General features: G+C 47.2%; 1 protein-coding gene across 11 annotated transcripts in view; it reads right to left on the bottom strand.

Annotated features, from left to right (window-relative positions):
* The window catches only part of LOC119167762 (glutaminyl-peptide cyclotransferase), an 823,023-nt gene that overhangs the window by 706,121 nt on the left and 101,036 nt on the right, over positions 1-15,866 (bottom strand). The gene's annotated exons all lie outside the window — the stretch shown is intronic.

The following is a 15,866-nucleotide window of genomic DNA, read 5'->3' as shown; positions in this document are numbered from 1 at the left end:
GGAACGGCCCCAGTAGGTCCATACCAATCTGCTGTAAAGGTCGGTGAGGTGGTTTAATTGGCTGCAGAAATCCCGCCAGCCTTGTCGGTGGTGTCTTGCGTCCTCGACAGTCCCGGCATGTCCTCACATAACGAGTGACGTCGGTGGTAAGACGTGGCCAATAGTACCTTTCTTGTATCCTCGCAAGCGTGCGAGAAACACCGAGGTGCCCTGCTGTCGGATCGTCGTGCAGGACCTGCAGGAGTTCTGGTCGCAGAGCCAAAGGCACCACAAGGAAGTACTTGGCTCGAAGCGGTAAAAAGTTTTCTTTTGGAACAGACCGTTTCACAGGAAGAACGACGCAAGTGCACGCTTGAATACCTTCGGGACTTCGGCGGTCCTGCCTTCGAGGTATTCTACTAGGGCCTTAGATTCCTGGTCAGCTCGCTGTCGTTCAGCGAAGTCGTCGGTAGTTATCGCTCCCAAGAAGTAGTCGTCATCCGGGTCGTCAGGTGGTGGTTGGTCGACAGGCGCACGAGAGAGACAGTCGGCGTCGGAGTGTTTCTTGCCGGACTTGTAAACGACGGTAATGTCATATTCTTGAAGTCTCAAGCTCCATCGTGCGAGGCGACCTGAAGGGTCCTTCAAGTTGGCTAGCCAACACAAGGCATGGTGGTCGCTCACAACTTTGAAGGGCCTGTCGTAGAGGTAGGGGCGAAATTTCGATGTAGCCCAGATAATGGCGAGGCACTCCTTTTCTGTTGTGAAATAATTGGCTTCTGCTTTGGATAGCCATCAGCTGGTGTAACTAATAACCCTTTCAAGTCCATCAGCCCTCTGCACAAGAACGGCGCCAAGACCTACGCTGCTTGCGTCGGTGTGTATTTCTGTCTCGGCGAATTCGTGAAATGAGCAAGTAACGGAGGCAACTGAAGGCGATGTTTAAGCTCCTGGAAAGCGTGTTCCTGCGGCGTTTCCCACTTGAATTCCACGTCGGCCTTGGTAAGGTCAGTGAGTGGATCGGCGATGCGGACGAAGTGTTTCACGAACCGCCTATAATAGGTGCACAGGTCCTGAAATCGGCACACTGCCTTGTCAGTGGGCGGCGGGAAGTCGGCGATGGCGGCTGTTTTCCGTGGATCGGGACGAACTTCAGAATTGGTAATCACGTGCCCCAGAAACAAGAGCTCTTCGTAAGCGAATCTGCACTTTTCTGGCTTCAGTGTGAGTCCGGACGTCTTGATGGCTTGAAGTACAGCTTGAAGGCGCCGAAGATGCTCGTCGAAACTCGAGGAAAACACGGCGACATCGTCCAAGTACACAAGGCAAGTCTGCCACTTCACTCCTGCCAGTACGGTATCCATAACGCGTTGAAAAGTTGCAGGCGCTGAGCAAAAACCGAAGGGCATCACCTTTAACTCGAAGAGGCCATGCTGTGTTGTAAACGCCGTCTTCTCTCGGTCTCTTTCGTCGACTTCGGTTTGCCAATAGCCAGTCTTGAGGTCCATTGACGAAAAGTACTTGGCGTTATGGAGCTGATTAGTGCTTCTTCTGTGGATAACGTTATCGACTTTGTTCTTAGGTTGATGACAGCACCATGGAGGCATAAGAAGTCCATACCAAGCATGACATCTCTCGAGCAACGCTGTAGGACTACGAAGTCTGCAGGATAAATACTGCCGTTATTGGTGACTCATTGTGCAGATTCCTGCAGGCGTTACGAGATGACCTCCCGCTGTGCGGATTTCAGGGCCTTCCCAAGCTGTCCTAACTTTCTTTAATTTCGCGGCGAACAACCCACTGATGCCGGAATAGTCGGCTCCAGTATCGACGAGAGCGGTCACACTGTGGCCGTCGATAAGAACGTCGAGGTCGCTAGTTCGCCGTCTCGCATTACAGTTAGGGCATGGCGTCAAGTCACGGCTGCGTCGGCTTGTTCCGCTGCTTCCCTGTTGCGTCGTCAGGCCACCTTCGGTAAGTGAGCTTTCGCTGTCAGGGCTTTGCCTGGTTGGCGTTGTCTTTGGAAAGCTCCGTCGCGTCTGTTCTGTTCTGTTCTGTTTTAACTGTTTTGCTGTGGAGAGGTTGAGGTGCCTATTGCCTCGGCTACTCCATATTACAAAGTTCTGCAGCGAAAAATAAAATAATAATACAGAACGGTACCCAAAAATTAACAATACGAAAAAGAAAAAAAAAGAAAAAAACACATAATAGGACACTGAAACCAGTTCAAATAACATGCCAATACACAGTTTTCTTCACGCAGTTCACACAGTCATAAACTACTTACACGCACACCTTACTACTCTAGTGTCAGTATATACATGACCACATTTTACATAATACCCATCTCTGGCTGTCAGTCATAGGCGCTTGTCCAGTCCAGTCTCCACTAAAAAGTCTGTCAGAAAGATTATTGCCTTTTTCTGGAGATGCATCTCAGGCCATGGTCCAAGTAGTTTCTTTATTGTGAGGGGCCGTCTGTCCAAACTTGCTAATTTGTTCTTTAATTTTTCTCTTTCATTCGCGTATTTAACGCACTCCAAAAGAATATGGCGAACATTTTCTTCTGCATGACCACAATGACATTCCGGTGAGTTGGATCGATGTATCTTGTGCAGGAAGCTGTTTGTGTATGCTACTTCAAATCTAAGTCGGTGGATCAATGTCTCTAGGTGTCGTGGGAGGTCTGTCGCTATGGAAAATTTTCTGCGTGGATCGACTTCATAAAGTATCGTTTCCTTTGATTTGGGACTCTCAAACCACTTCTCCATCGAACAATGGTTAGCTCCTTGCGATATAAAATGTCGAATATCCGCCCCAGACATAAGGATTGTGCAATCCCGTCTTTCTTTCAATGCTTTCTTCGCGAGACTATCAGCATCTTCATTTCCCTTTATTCCAATGTGGCTGGTATCCATTGGAATACGATGTTGTGACCCTGCAATGAGGCATATTCTACAGTTTCTGCGATACATTGTGCTATTTCGCAGAAACTGTGGAATATGCCTCATTGCAGGGTCCGTCGCATCGTCGTCAGAGGGTCTTTGGTAGTTCGTCGCACAGCAACCCCACCTCCATCGGTTGCTGCCCTTACTTTCCCGGATATGGGCTAGGAGACCGGCCCCGTGTTAGGCCAGAGTACTGCCGGGGGTGCGGTGACATGCGGTGGCTCGGCGACGGCAAACAGGAAGGACTTCGTGGTGTCCATTGAGTTCCTGTCAGGTAGTCGCGATGTCACGTGGCCGTTCTCCTGGCTGCGGACGCAGTGCATTGACGGCGAAGCCACGCAGTCCTATCTGTCGGTACTGGCAACGGCGAAATGTGTGCCCGGCCTCGCCGCAGTGGTAGCAGAGCGGGCGGTTGTCAGGTGCACGCCAAACGTCCGTTTTCCTCGCCGGACTGTGTTGACCCGCTGGCGAACGGTAGGACGTCGGTGGGGGGGATGGCGGCGGTGGGGTCTGGCAACGGAAGTGCGACGGGGCGGCATTTTGGCATGAACGGGGAGGAGCATTGTGGCGCACTGCAGCGGCGTAGCTCATAGTTTCTGGCTCGGGCAGCGGTGTTTGGAGAATTTGAAGCGATTGCCGAACTTCTCGCACAGTGTCGGCGATCGAATCCACTCGTGGCTGCGCCAAAGGCAACATCTTGTGCAGCTCTTCTCGCACGATCGCTCGGATCGTTTCACGCAGGTCTTCGGAGTCACTGGCTTGAGCAGCAGCGCATTCTGGAGTCAGGCGACGATTATACTGTCTGGTGTGCATGTCGAGGATTTTTTCGATAGTGGTCGCCTCGGATACAAGTTCTTGGACGGTGTTCAGTGGATTCCTCATTAGTTCCGCGGAGAGCTTCTGTGTGACCCCTCGCGTGAGGAGACGAACGTTCTTCTCCTCAGGCATGTCTGGGTCAGCGTGACGGAATAGGCAGATCATCTCTTCTGTGAAAATTGGAACCTTTTCATTTGGTAGCTGAACCCGGGTCTCTAGTAGAGCAGCGGCCCTCTCTTTGCGAGCGACGCTCGCGAACGTTTGCAGGAATGCGCCGCAGAAGACATCCCACGTTCGGAGCGTGGACTTCCGATTCTCGAGCCAGGTCCTTGCGGTGTCTTCCAGGTAGAAGTACACACGTCAGAGCTTTTCTTTGTTGTCCCAGTGGTTGAGGGCGGCCACACGGTTGTATGTTTCTAGCCAGGTTTCCGTGTCTTCAAACGATGACCCACGGAATGTTGGTGGTTCCCTGGGTTGATGAATGACGATCGCGGGCTGGGACGCTGCGGTTGTCATTGTCGCTGCAGTCGAGGTCATGGCCTTCGTCTTCCGCGCCTTGTCTTGTAGAAGCCCGTACTCCGATGAGAGGCCTTGCTGTCGGCGGCTTGTTCGCTGCTCTTGGTTGGCGTGGGTGTTTCCTTCGCGACGTGGGCTGGGTTCACAGCTTGACGGGGGCGTCCGATACATGAACGAAGCAGCACCTCCACCAGATGTCACGGGGTCGTGACGTGGCCTAAGACAGGATACTTTGTGTTGGGATTTAACAGTTTATTTGGGCGAACCTGTGCCTGGCAAACGAATAGTCCGACTACAGTAGCAGTCTTGCACAGATAGCAGTGAATGGAGCGTCGGCCGTCGATCAACTACTGACAAGCGGCGAAGTGCGCCGGCATTTATACTCTTGCCATCGAATTTTCTGGCGTTATCGCTGGTGGTGGCGTAGGTTCCAGAATAATCTGTACAGTTCGCAGAGTGGGCGTGATCTTGTCAAAATGATCTACTAAAGTCCAGAAGCTTCTCGAAAACTGCACGCGCGTTTTGCGCTGAGAATTGTGTAGTGTTTTGGGCAATAACAAAACTTGAGAAACGGAACGTGGCAATATCGCATGTACTCTACTACCACTCTGCACGGTTTGCCATCACGTGCAGTGGCTTTAGCTGCACGTGGTGCTTTCAAACAGAAAAGCATTCCGAACCCTCAGATTTGGGATAAGATGGTACAGGTAGACGAGGCAGAGCATCAGTCACTTCGATTTCGGCCCCTGTGCGATACTTAAACGTATATTGGTATACTGACATTATTATGGGCTATCTTTGTAGTTTGGCAGCTGCTTGCGATGGGGTTGCTTTGTTCTGTCCCAAGATGCTTACGAGCGGCTGATGGTTCATGTACAACATAAACTTTCAATTAAAAAGAAACTTGTAGAACATTTCAAGACCAAAAATAAGCACTAGGGCCTCTCACGTTGAGCATCATTTTTCTTCGGCCGATGTCAGAGTTCGTGAAGCAAAAGCTATTGAACGCTCTTCTTCTGGCAGCACGTGAAAAATAACCGCTCCATCGTTGCAATGTGATGCTGATGCATCACATTGCAACCAGAGCGGCTTGCGTTCGTCGTAGTAGGTAAGAGCACGGCCATTTGGAAGCAGATGCTTAGGCACTTTGTAAGCCTTACTGCACTGCTTCGCTTTCCCTTCAGCAACAAACGGTACATTGGTACTGCCACAGATTACACATTCTTCAACAATTTGCTGTAAAAATTGAGCAGCCCTAGGTATGCTCCTAATTCTGTTACATTTATTGGTTCAGGAGCATGCAGGATTGCCTTCACTTTCTCTTCTGTCGGGTAGATGACATTGACCCTTACCTTGTGGCCTAAGTACGAGACAGAATCTTGGAAGAACTTGCATTTTTCCAGCTTTAACGTAATGTTATACTCCGAATGCTTGCCCAGAACCCGCTTGAGTATTTTTTTGGCAATTGTCTACGTTCTGGCCTGAAACTATGACATCATCAATATAACAACCAACATTTGGAATGCCCTGAAACAAAGAAGGGGCACTGGCTATTCCATGACGATTATGTGTGGTGCTTTTCGGTGCAAGGGCCAATTGATGGCCAAAGAGTGCCATTTCAGTGAGTAAAGATGTGAACAATGATATGGTGCATGGCTGTATAGGGCATAAAATTCGTAAAAATATGCGGGTAAAAACATAAGTATGAAAATCATGACAGTGTCATGAAATCTGTGCAGTGAGAGTGAATGTCGAAAGGTCATGGTATAATAAGACAATGGCAGAGATGTAGTCACCACAGGTCCTGCTACAGATCACCTTGAAATATGCAGTGAAAACTAGTACATTATTTAAGAACATAAACAATGAGTGAATTTTAAAAACTAGATCCCTACTGATAAGCATTCCAGGGTGTAGTGGGAGCTGCTGTGCTTAAAAGTAAAAAGTGCTTTTTTTTAGGGCGTCCAACCCATTACACTGGACGGGGATGTGGAGAACCGTAAGTGATTCTCCACATCTCGCACACAATGGTGGATCACCAGCAGACAGCATATATGACTGTGTAGAGTATGTATGCCCTGTTCTTAGCCTTGTAAGTGTTACTTCTGTATGTCGCGATTTTCATAGTGGCAGCCAATGACCAAATTGTGGCTTAATAACATGTAGTTTATTACTTGTGTGTCTGTCCTACATATTTTGCCAATAACCTCTGAGCTTTCGTTTTAGAAAAGGTTTCACGTCAAGTGCAGGGATTGGTATTGATGCATTAGCGGCATCGTTGCTCGCGGATGCAGCCAGCTGGTCGGCCAAAACCTTTCCCTGTATCTCACGGTGCCCCGGCACCCAGCAGACTACAAAATGCTGTTTGGATGAGTAGACTGTGCATAAGAGTCAATAATGGGACTCAAGAACACGGTTTTTGCGTTTTTCAAGTGTTTTCAAGGATTTCACCAGACTCGGAGAATCCGTGTATATTACCGCTTTTTGTAGTTTTATATGTGCAATATGTTTAACAGCTGCAAGTATTGCGTAGGCTTCTTCTGTAAAAATGCTTGCATCAGGATGCAGGACGCCAGTATCTGAAAAAGATGGGCCATGGCTGCGTATGAAACAGAAGTGTTGAACTTTGAGACATCTGTAAAGAACTCAGGGCATGTGCACTTTTGTTGTAGTTCTGGAAAGTATGTCCAGATATGTGCAATGGATGCATGCTTTGTAATCTCTAAAAAAGACACATCACAATCTATTATTTGCCACCACCATGATGGCGGACATGCTTCGGGAGCCATCAGACGATATTCGAGCGACACACCGGTTTCCTCAAAAAGGCCCCTTACATGTAGTGAATAGGGTTGCCTCAAAGATGGACGGTTTTCAAACAGAACAGAAGTAGACGTGTCATCAATTGTGAAATGTGAAGGGTGGTCCTTGTCTGCCTTCACTTTGAGATAATATAAAAAAGACATGTAACATCTCTGTAGGTGGAGTGACCATTCGTTCGATTCAACGTACAGGCTTTCAACGGGGCTAGTGCAAAAGGCACCAGTAGAGAGGCGAATGCCTAGGTGGTGAATAGGGTCAGGCATCTTTAGGACAGTTGGTGTCGCAGACCGATAGATTATTGCTCCATAATCCAAGCGAGTGCGTACAAGGCTCCTGTACAAGTTTATGAGACACCTCTTGTCAGTCCCCCACGTAGTGCGTGACAGCACTTTTAGAACATTCATGGTTCTGATGAACTTGTTTCTTAAATATCTAAAGTGTGGTACGAAGGTTAACTTGGTGTCCAGAATTAGGCCTAAGAATTTGTATTCGGCATTAACAGACAGGCGTTGACCATGCAATTGAATGCCAGGGTCGGGGTGAGTGCCTCTCTTTCTAGAGAACAAGATACACATGCTTTTTGGGGGGTTTAATCGGAATCCGTTTTCCTCAGCCGATTTGGAGACCTTGTTCAAGCCAAGCTGAACCTGCCGCTCACAAATTGCCAGGTTACAAGACTTAAATCCAAGCTGGACGTCATCAACATATGTACAGTAAAACATAATTTGTGGGATAGAAAAACGCAAAGAATTCATTTTGACAATAAAGAAAGTACAACTAAGTACACCACCTTGCGGTACTCCTGTTTCTTGGACAAATGTTCGGGAAAGAACACTGCCCACTCTGACACGGAATATACGATTGGACAGGCATTCCGAATCTATATGTCATATCATAGGCTTTTTCGATATCGAGGAACACAGAAAGAAAGTATTGTTTGTGGACGAAGGCGCCTCGAATCTGTGCCTCGATGCGTACCAGGTGGTTGGTGGTGGATTTACCCTCTCGAAAGCCGCATTGGAATGGGTCGAGCAGATTGTTTGTTCCAAGGTAATGTACAAGTCGGCGATTTATCATTTTTTTTCAAGAAGTTTACACATGCAACTTGTAAGTGCAATTTCCCTGTAAATACTAACAGAAGATGGATCCTTGCTTTGCTTTAAAATCAGAATAATAATGGCTTCTTTTCCAGGCAAAAGGGATTTCATGGGAAAACCAAATAGTGTTATACAGGGAAAGCAGGGTTCTTTGCGTTTCAGGAGGCAGTTGTTTTAATATTTCGTATACTATACGATCAGAACCTAGAGCTGATTTATTGCAGACATATTGAGACGTCCCCACTACGCCACTGATCGCCAAAGAGAGGGAAGACCACTCAACCCCTTGTCTATCGGGTTTCTTCTTGGCTATGTGTCTCAATCACTTTTCACATACAGGGATTCGTGCTGGGGCCGGGAAGTAAGAGTCGCTACGACCTGTTTCTCTTTACTGATTCATTTAATTGAATAGCAAGAGCAAATGGCGTACACACATACTGTCCGTGAAAGACATCTCTGTTACACGAAATTGTAACACATCAGCAAATACTCGCGACACGCAAAACAGGATACATAAGTTAAGTAACTGTGACAATACAAGGGTGCCTCAATACAAAGTAAACACACGACGACACAAATGACAAAGTCATTAATTAACAAAACCGCGAAAATGTCGCAATTCACCACCTCCCTTCCCGCAAAGCTAATCTAAATAAGGTGCATAAAGTCCGTCTCACGAAAGGTCCATGTTGACGGGGGCCTCGGAGCTGGTTGTTCGAGTAGGGACTCAGGGCTTCTTCCTGGGGTCATTGTCCAATTCGACAGCGTCTTCATCGTCTTCGTCATCGTCGTCGTGCCTCTCAGTGATTTCCATCTTAGCCCTCTTACGTAACGTTCCATTCACTCGCCTCCTATCCCCAACTTTCATTCCTCATTGTACCGTCCTTGTCCCAGTCATCATCTCATCGCCTCTCATCGCTATCTCTTCGCACCGTTATCTTCCTTTTCCATTCCGTCTCTCTACCATCTCAATCTCAACGCTCCGTCTCTCTGACCCCCCCCCCCCCCCCCGCATCGTCTCGTAGTCCCTTTTTGTAGGACCCGACTTCGCCCTACCGGGGCACCAAACCAATCGCCACTATCCATGCGGCATATTTGTCAGTCGGTGTGTGTCATCTTCGACGGCCGCTCCCGCGACCCGCACCAGTAGAAAACCCTCTCCCAAACAAAGCTGAGCAAGTAACAATGTATAAACTCAAGCCTCAGGGAGAGTGAACGGCGAGCCGTCCGAAGACACTTTAATTACTGGCGAACAATGGTCCCGATGCTTCCGGTACTTGGTGAGCCGATGTCCAGACCAAGTCTCAACGTTTCCATGTAGCTCGGTGTCTCCCGCGAAATTCTCTGTAGCCGTCGATTCTTCGTCATTCACTGCCGCGGGCGGCCATCCGCGCAGAACGCAGTAATGAGCCCTGGAGCCACGGAGGCTGATGGGAAGTTATACTGGACCCGGCACAAGCGCCACGGCAGCGTCGCATTCCCAAAACCAACAAAAGGTGCTCTGCTGCTCCCCCATGCCACAAATCTGAAGGGTGCGCACCGATTATCTCCACCCTACCCTGTCACACGGTCTGTAGTAGACGACAAGGCGCCGCCCAGTCTTCGTGTTTGCGCGGAGGAAGCCCGTGAGAATAGTAGAAATAATCCTTCTGGTACTTGACTCCGGAATGCCTATTCGTTACACCGAAGGTTTTCTTTTCCTTTTTTTTTTTTTTTATGCGTGGGTTTGAGAAACGAGCGAAAACATCTTGAAAGGACCGGGAGAGCTCGCGTTTGCGGGGACGTCACAATATAGCGATGCTTATAACTCGGCCAAACAGAAAGCGTTGTTGTACGCCTCATGTTAAGAGGATTTTTGCTGTAGTTTTTCTTTTTCGATTTTTTTTTTTTGTGTCGTTGAAAAGCTGCAGTATAATGCGACGAGCTGGACACCTGTTCGAAGTGGGCACAGAGGAAGTTCGCCTGGTCTTCCAAGGTGTCCCCTTGTGCGTCTACGAGAGGTAGTGAAGATATGTGTCGTCCTGCTACCTTGCGAACCATGTTCCAGACTTTAGTTTCTGGTGTATATGAAGTGATGCCTGATAAAAACTTATGTGAATTTTCTCTCCTAGACTGCCTGTGCGTTCTCCTACCTTGGAACATAATTTTCTTGAAGCTTTCAAGATTCTCTGCTGTCGGCGAGTCCCGTAGTAACGTCCACAATTTGTTTTGTTGTTTGCGTGCATTGGGACATTCAGAGTTCCAGCATGGGACAGGTCGCTTGCCAGGCAGTCCAGAAGTTTGCGGGATGCATTTCATCACAGCGTCGGTCAGGAAAGCTGAAAAGTATTGTACAGCTGCATCTATGTTTTATTTATTTATTTATTTATTTATTTATTTATTTATTTATTTATTTATTGTACCCTCAGGGCTTTACAGCATTGCAGAGGGGAGCGGGCACTGACGAACAATGTTAAAGAAAAGAATACATAGACAAGACACTAGAACATTATTAAACACTGGAAAGCAACTATTATGAACTGCAACTATGTTATACAGCCAGTAAATTATACAAGAAAACTAACAACAAAATCAAACGTTTACATTTCCAACACCAAGTATGTTATCGAGCGATGTTTTAAAACTGCAAGGCGAGGTGATAGATGCAACTGATTGTGGGAGGTGGTTCCAATCCTTGCAAGTTTTAGGTAGGAATGAGTGGAAATATGTTGATGTCTTGAAGCGAGGAACAGCAACTTTCTGCGCATGGTAAGTACGAGTTGAAATGTATGACGGTGGGGTTATTAAAAATGGTATTAAACTAGATAGGTCAGTCCAACTTAAGTGAGTAATCTGCGAGAACTGATTCCAATTAGCTTTGTCAGTGATCCATCTGGGGACCCGTGGGCGATATTCATTTGATATGGGTGTGCCTAGCATTACCGGAAAGTGGTCACTTTCATAAGGATTATTCATGACGTTCCATGTCAGTAAAGGAAGTAGGGATGGAGAGACAATACTGAGGTCTATTGACGAGTAGGTATTGTTGGCGAGGCAGTAGTATGTGGGCTCTTTCCGATATAGAAGACACGTGCCAGAAGTAAAACGGAACCGTTTAATCAGGCGACCTCGAGCATTGCAGCGAGAGTCACCCCATAGATTGCTATGTGCATTGAAATCTCCAAGGAGAATATAAGGTTCTGGAAGTTCGTCTATGAGGGACTGGAATTCATGCTTTTCAAGACAGTGTTGTGGAGGTATGTATAGAGAGCAAATGGTGACGAGCTTATTTAAAAGAACTGCTCGAACAGCCACCGTCTCAAGAGATGTTTGTAGTGCTAGGTGTGTGCATGCAATCTCTTGATTGGCTATAATGGCAATACCACCGGATGGCACAATGGCATCATTCCGGCCCTTTCGAAAGATAAAATAATTGCGTAGAAAGTTAGTGTGTTTCGGTTTCAAGTGTGTCTCTTGCACACAGAGCACTTTTGGTGTATGTTCGTGCAAGAGCTCCCGGATATCTTAGAGGTTTCTCAGCAGTCCTCTGATGTTCCACTGTAATATTTGTGTCATTTTAGTCATGTGTAGTGCTGTGTGTACAAAAGTGTTGCCTTAGGTTACAGGGCCTTTTGGGGGCCCAGTAATTTCTTTTTTGGCGTGCTCCAAAGAGTTGCACCTATCCTTCGGCGTGTGAGGCACTGGAGGAGTGATACTTGTATTCATCACCTCTTGTGAGGTGGTGGATGGTGCCTGCTCGGCAGGCATGGTCACAGAACTTTCAGACCTAACTGCACTTGCAGTGCTCCGAGATTCAGCAGACACAGGGGTCTGCTGGCCCTGTTTGTCAGGTGGTGGAGCAGTACAGGCTGCTCCAGCCGGGGAACGCTGGTGCCACGACCGCCGCCACATACTGTGTGACATTCGCGGGTGCAAAAACATGTGGCGCGGCGCCCCGGCGCGTCACATCTGAGAAGGAGGGATAAGACGGATTGTGGTGTGCGAAACGTTAACGTGCTTCTTGGAATGACAGATTGAATTTGACCTTAAGTTCTACTATTTGTTTCTCTTTTTTCCATGTGGGGCATGATCTCAGGTACACAGCATGGTCTCCTTCACAATTCGAACAATTGAGTTTTTTCTGAGGTGCAGTTTTCTGATATGTGTTGAATGGATGCAAACTTTGCGAAAGTGGCACGTCCTCTGAAACTCTGCGATCCATGCCCGAAATGCTGACACTTGAAACATCGATGAGAGTTCGGAATGTATGGTCTTACACGGAGCTTACAAAAGCCGGTTTCTATTCATTCTGGTAGGTCACTTGTTCAGAAGGTAATTATTACGCGTTTTGTAGGTGTCAGCTTGTTGTTGCATGTTATCGTTATTCGTTGGACTTTGACGACGCTCTGGTCCTGCCAATCTTAGAGCAGCTCACTTTCAAAAAGCTCAGTAAGATCATCATCAGAAACTACACCATGGACAGTGTTCATAGACCTGTGTGGGCCCACCGAAACAGGGGTTTCCCCAAAGGCTACAAGTTTAGACAGCTTCTCATACTAAGCTTTGTCACGAACCTCCAGAAGAAGATCGCCACTTCCCATCTTTGTCACTTTATAGCCTGGGCCTGTTGCTCCTGTGCGAGTTTTCGACACAAGAAAAGGGGAAATCGCTGGAACTGTCTTCTTTTCATTCTGGCTGTGGATAACATGGTACATTGGGAATGTCGGCTTTGATGTGTTGAGCAAAAAAGTGTCTTCGGTGCGCCACCTTTTCAGGGAGTGATCAGAAAGGGGGGGGGAAAGCTTTTGCCATAAAATATTATAAAGTTCAGCGGCGATGGTGGCCACCCACCACCGTGCCAAACAAGGGGACGCTACAAGGTTGAATAGCAAACACTTGGAGACGCCAGCCATGCATCACCGCTATAACCTAATATAACTACCCAAAGTTGGGTAACTACACAAGGTTAACCCTTGCCGCCTGGAGGATGGAAGTAAACAAAAGTGAGGAGATGACAAGAAAGATTAAAAGAGATAAAAAGACGAAGATCAGGGGAGAGAGAGAGAGAGATAGGAAAAGGCAACTACCGATTTCCCCTGGGTGGGTCAGTCCAGGTCCAATCACCCAGCGTAAACTGAACCCCCAAAATCCCCTTTTCTCCGAACACGGCAAAGCCACACACGACTGGGCGTATGAGAGAGTCGAAACCACCTTGTTAGCTCGGGTCCGTGGTGTCACTACACACTAAACTTCTGCTTGCACAGACGCACCTGCGGGGCTGGCTATTCCATAAGGAAGCCTGTTATACTGATAGAGTTCCTTATGCATGTTAACTGTCGGAATATGTCTTGATTCTTTGCACAGTACCATTTCTTGGTATGCCGATGACAAATCTATGACACAAAATACTTTGTCTCCCCAAATTGCAGTAAACATTTCCTCTGGCTGTGGTAGTGGGTAGTGGTCCACTTTGAGTACTGGATTTACAGTGATTTTGTACTCACCACAGAGGCATATTTGATCACTTCGCTTCTTTGGGACCACAACCAGTAGAGTTGCCCAATCACTTCTACTCACAGGCGTGATAACGCCTTGGCTTTTACGCTCAGCGAGGCGCTTTCCCACTTGTTCGCACAAATAAAAAGGAAGTGAGCCTGCTCTACAAAATACCCCTGTACAACCAGGTTGCAAGACTACTTGCGCCTCGAAGTTCCCGATGGCACCAAGCATGTTTGAAAACTTCCCGTAAATGTTACTTACTCGGTCTTATCTAGACTGCAATCTCATTTACACTGCAAAGCGATTTCCAATTGAGCCAGGTTCGTCCTAAGACAGCTTATTAAACCAGGTTCATCCTAGCAATACAGGTAACTCGTGCTCAAGTTCTTTGATGACAACGATTGGTAAAGCCGCCCTCTGCCCTTCATAGGTTGTGGTTGCCCTATGACATCTATTTTCTTGCCTGAGTACGTCTTTAGAACAATCTGACTTGGTTCACAATTCACATTTTTTTCAACTTTTCTTTACATTTTCTTCATATTTTTCAACTTTCAATTCAACTTTTCTTTGTACACACTTTCAGGTACAATTGTCACTGCAGGTACCCGTGTCCACCTGCATTGACGGCATCTGGCCCTCCACATTTACAGTCACCACATGTAACCGTTCTTCACAGATGTGTCGACTGTACAGAGTTGCTCCGAGCACTTGTACAGAGAGTGCTTCTCTTCTGATGATTCCATTATTGCCCATGCCTTCAGCTCGCTTCTGCTTTCCTAACTCATGTTTTGAAGGTGTCCCACTCTTGAACATAGCTTGCACAAGTAGTTTTTATACCAGCAACTTTTTGGCGCATGCATCTTGCCACAGCGGTAACATTTTTGTTTCTTAGTTTTGTTACGCGCCGAACTTTACCCTTCGCTTGGTCCCGGTTGCTGCGCTGATGCTCGTGTTAGCCTTCATTTTCACTGCGTTTATGTTCTCCGCCCGACTTCCTGCTTGTATTGTGGTTGTTTGTTTCACGGCCAATTCACTGTCAAGAGCTATTTTGCATGCCCTTTCAAAGGTGATGAGTGCATCTGCTATGTACAACGCCTTCGAAGTATTCTCACTTCGAATCCCAGCTACCAATCTGTCGCATAGGGCATCCAGGAGAAATTCCCCGAAGTCTCAGTTTCTGGCTAGGTGCTTCAACTTTTTGATGAAATCTTCAACACTTTGGTGATCAATTTGCACTCAACAGTTGATTTTGCACCTTTCTGCAATTATAGACGTCGTCAGGCTTTAGTGGCTTTGCAAGAGCTCTTTTACGAAGGTTTTATCTCCTGGCAGTAATGGAACAACCAAGTTCTCGAGAACTTCATAAGCTTCTGCACCAATCACTGTCAAGAAAACAGACGATTTCTCCTCGTCCGCTATCTTGTTTGCCCTGACACAATACTCAAATGGTTCGACATAAGATTCGAAGTTTTGAACCTTAGCATTGCACTCGTCCAGTTTGCCGAAGCAGAACATGGCTTGGTAGAAGAACTAATTGTTACTTGAATGACTTTCGCATCCATTGTTGGCCTTATGCTAGTGATGCCTCCAGTAGTAGCATGGCCTCATTGAGCCGCAACATCTTCACTGATGGTGTGCAGTAAGCCAGGTTACGGTGATCCCATCCTCGTTGCCAGATTAACTAACACATTTGAGCGACAACGTTTCAGAAGCATAAAGGCAACTGACTTTATTGCCAAGAATGACTTGTTCTTATACAAAAGAATGCGTCGTCACAGGTTATCACAAAAGACGTCACACCAAGCTTACGCTACGACACACATGGATGCGAGTAATTTACGACTCGGTGTCATTCTCATTCAGTGGCAAAATGGAGAGAAGCGAGTCATTGCTTAGCTATCAGCACTCGATCGAAGGCAGAAAGTAACTATTCGGCAACACAAAAAGAATGCCTGGCAGTAGCTTGAGCCATAGGAAAGTTCCGACCATACCTTTATGGCAGGCCATTTCGAGCAATGAGCGACCATCACTAGCTGTGCTGGCTAGAAAACCTCAAAGACCCGTCTGGGCGACTTGCACGTTGGACTACTGAGGGAAACTTCCAGACGCCTAAACCACCACAGGAAGAAAGACACACAGTAAAAGAGCGTGACGCTCTTTCTCTGTGTGTCTTTTTTCCTGTGGTAGTTTAGGCATCTAGAAGTTTCTC

Source organism: Rhipicephalus microplus, chromosome 6 (assembly GCF_043290135.1).
Source record: "Rhipicephalus microplus isolate Deutch F79 chromosome 6, USDA_Rmic, whole genome shotgun sequence".
Lineage (NCBI taxonomy): Eukaryota > Metazoa > Arthropoda > Arachnida > Ixodida > Ixodidae > Rhipicephalus > Rhipicephalus microplus.
The sequence above is the reverse complement of the archived record's forward strand: the minus strand, read 5'-3'. Positions and strand labels throughout refer to the sequence as shown.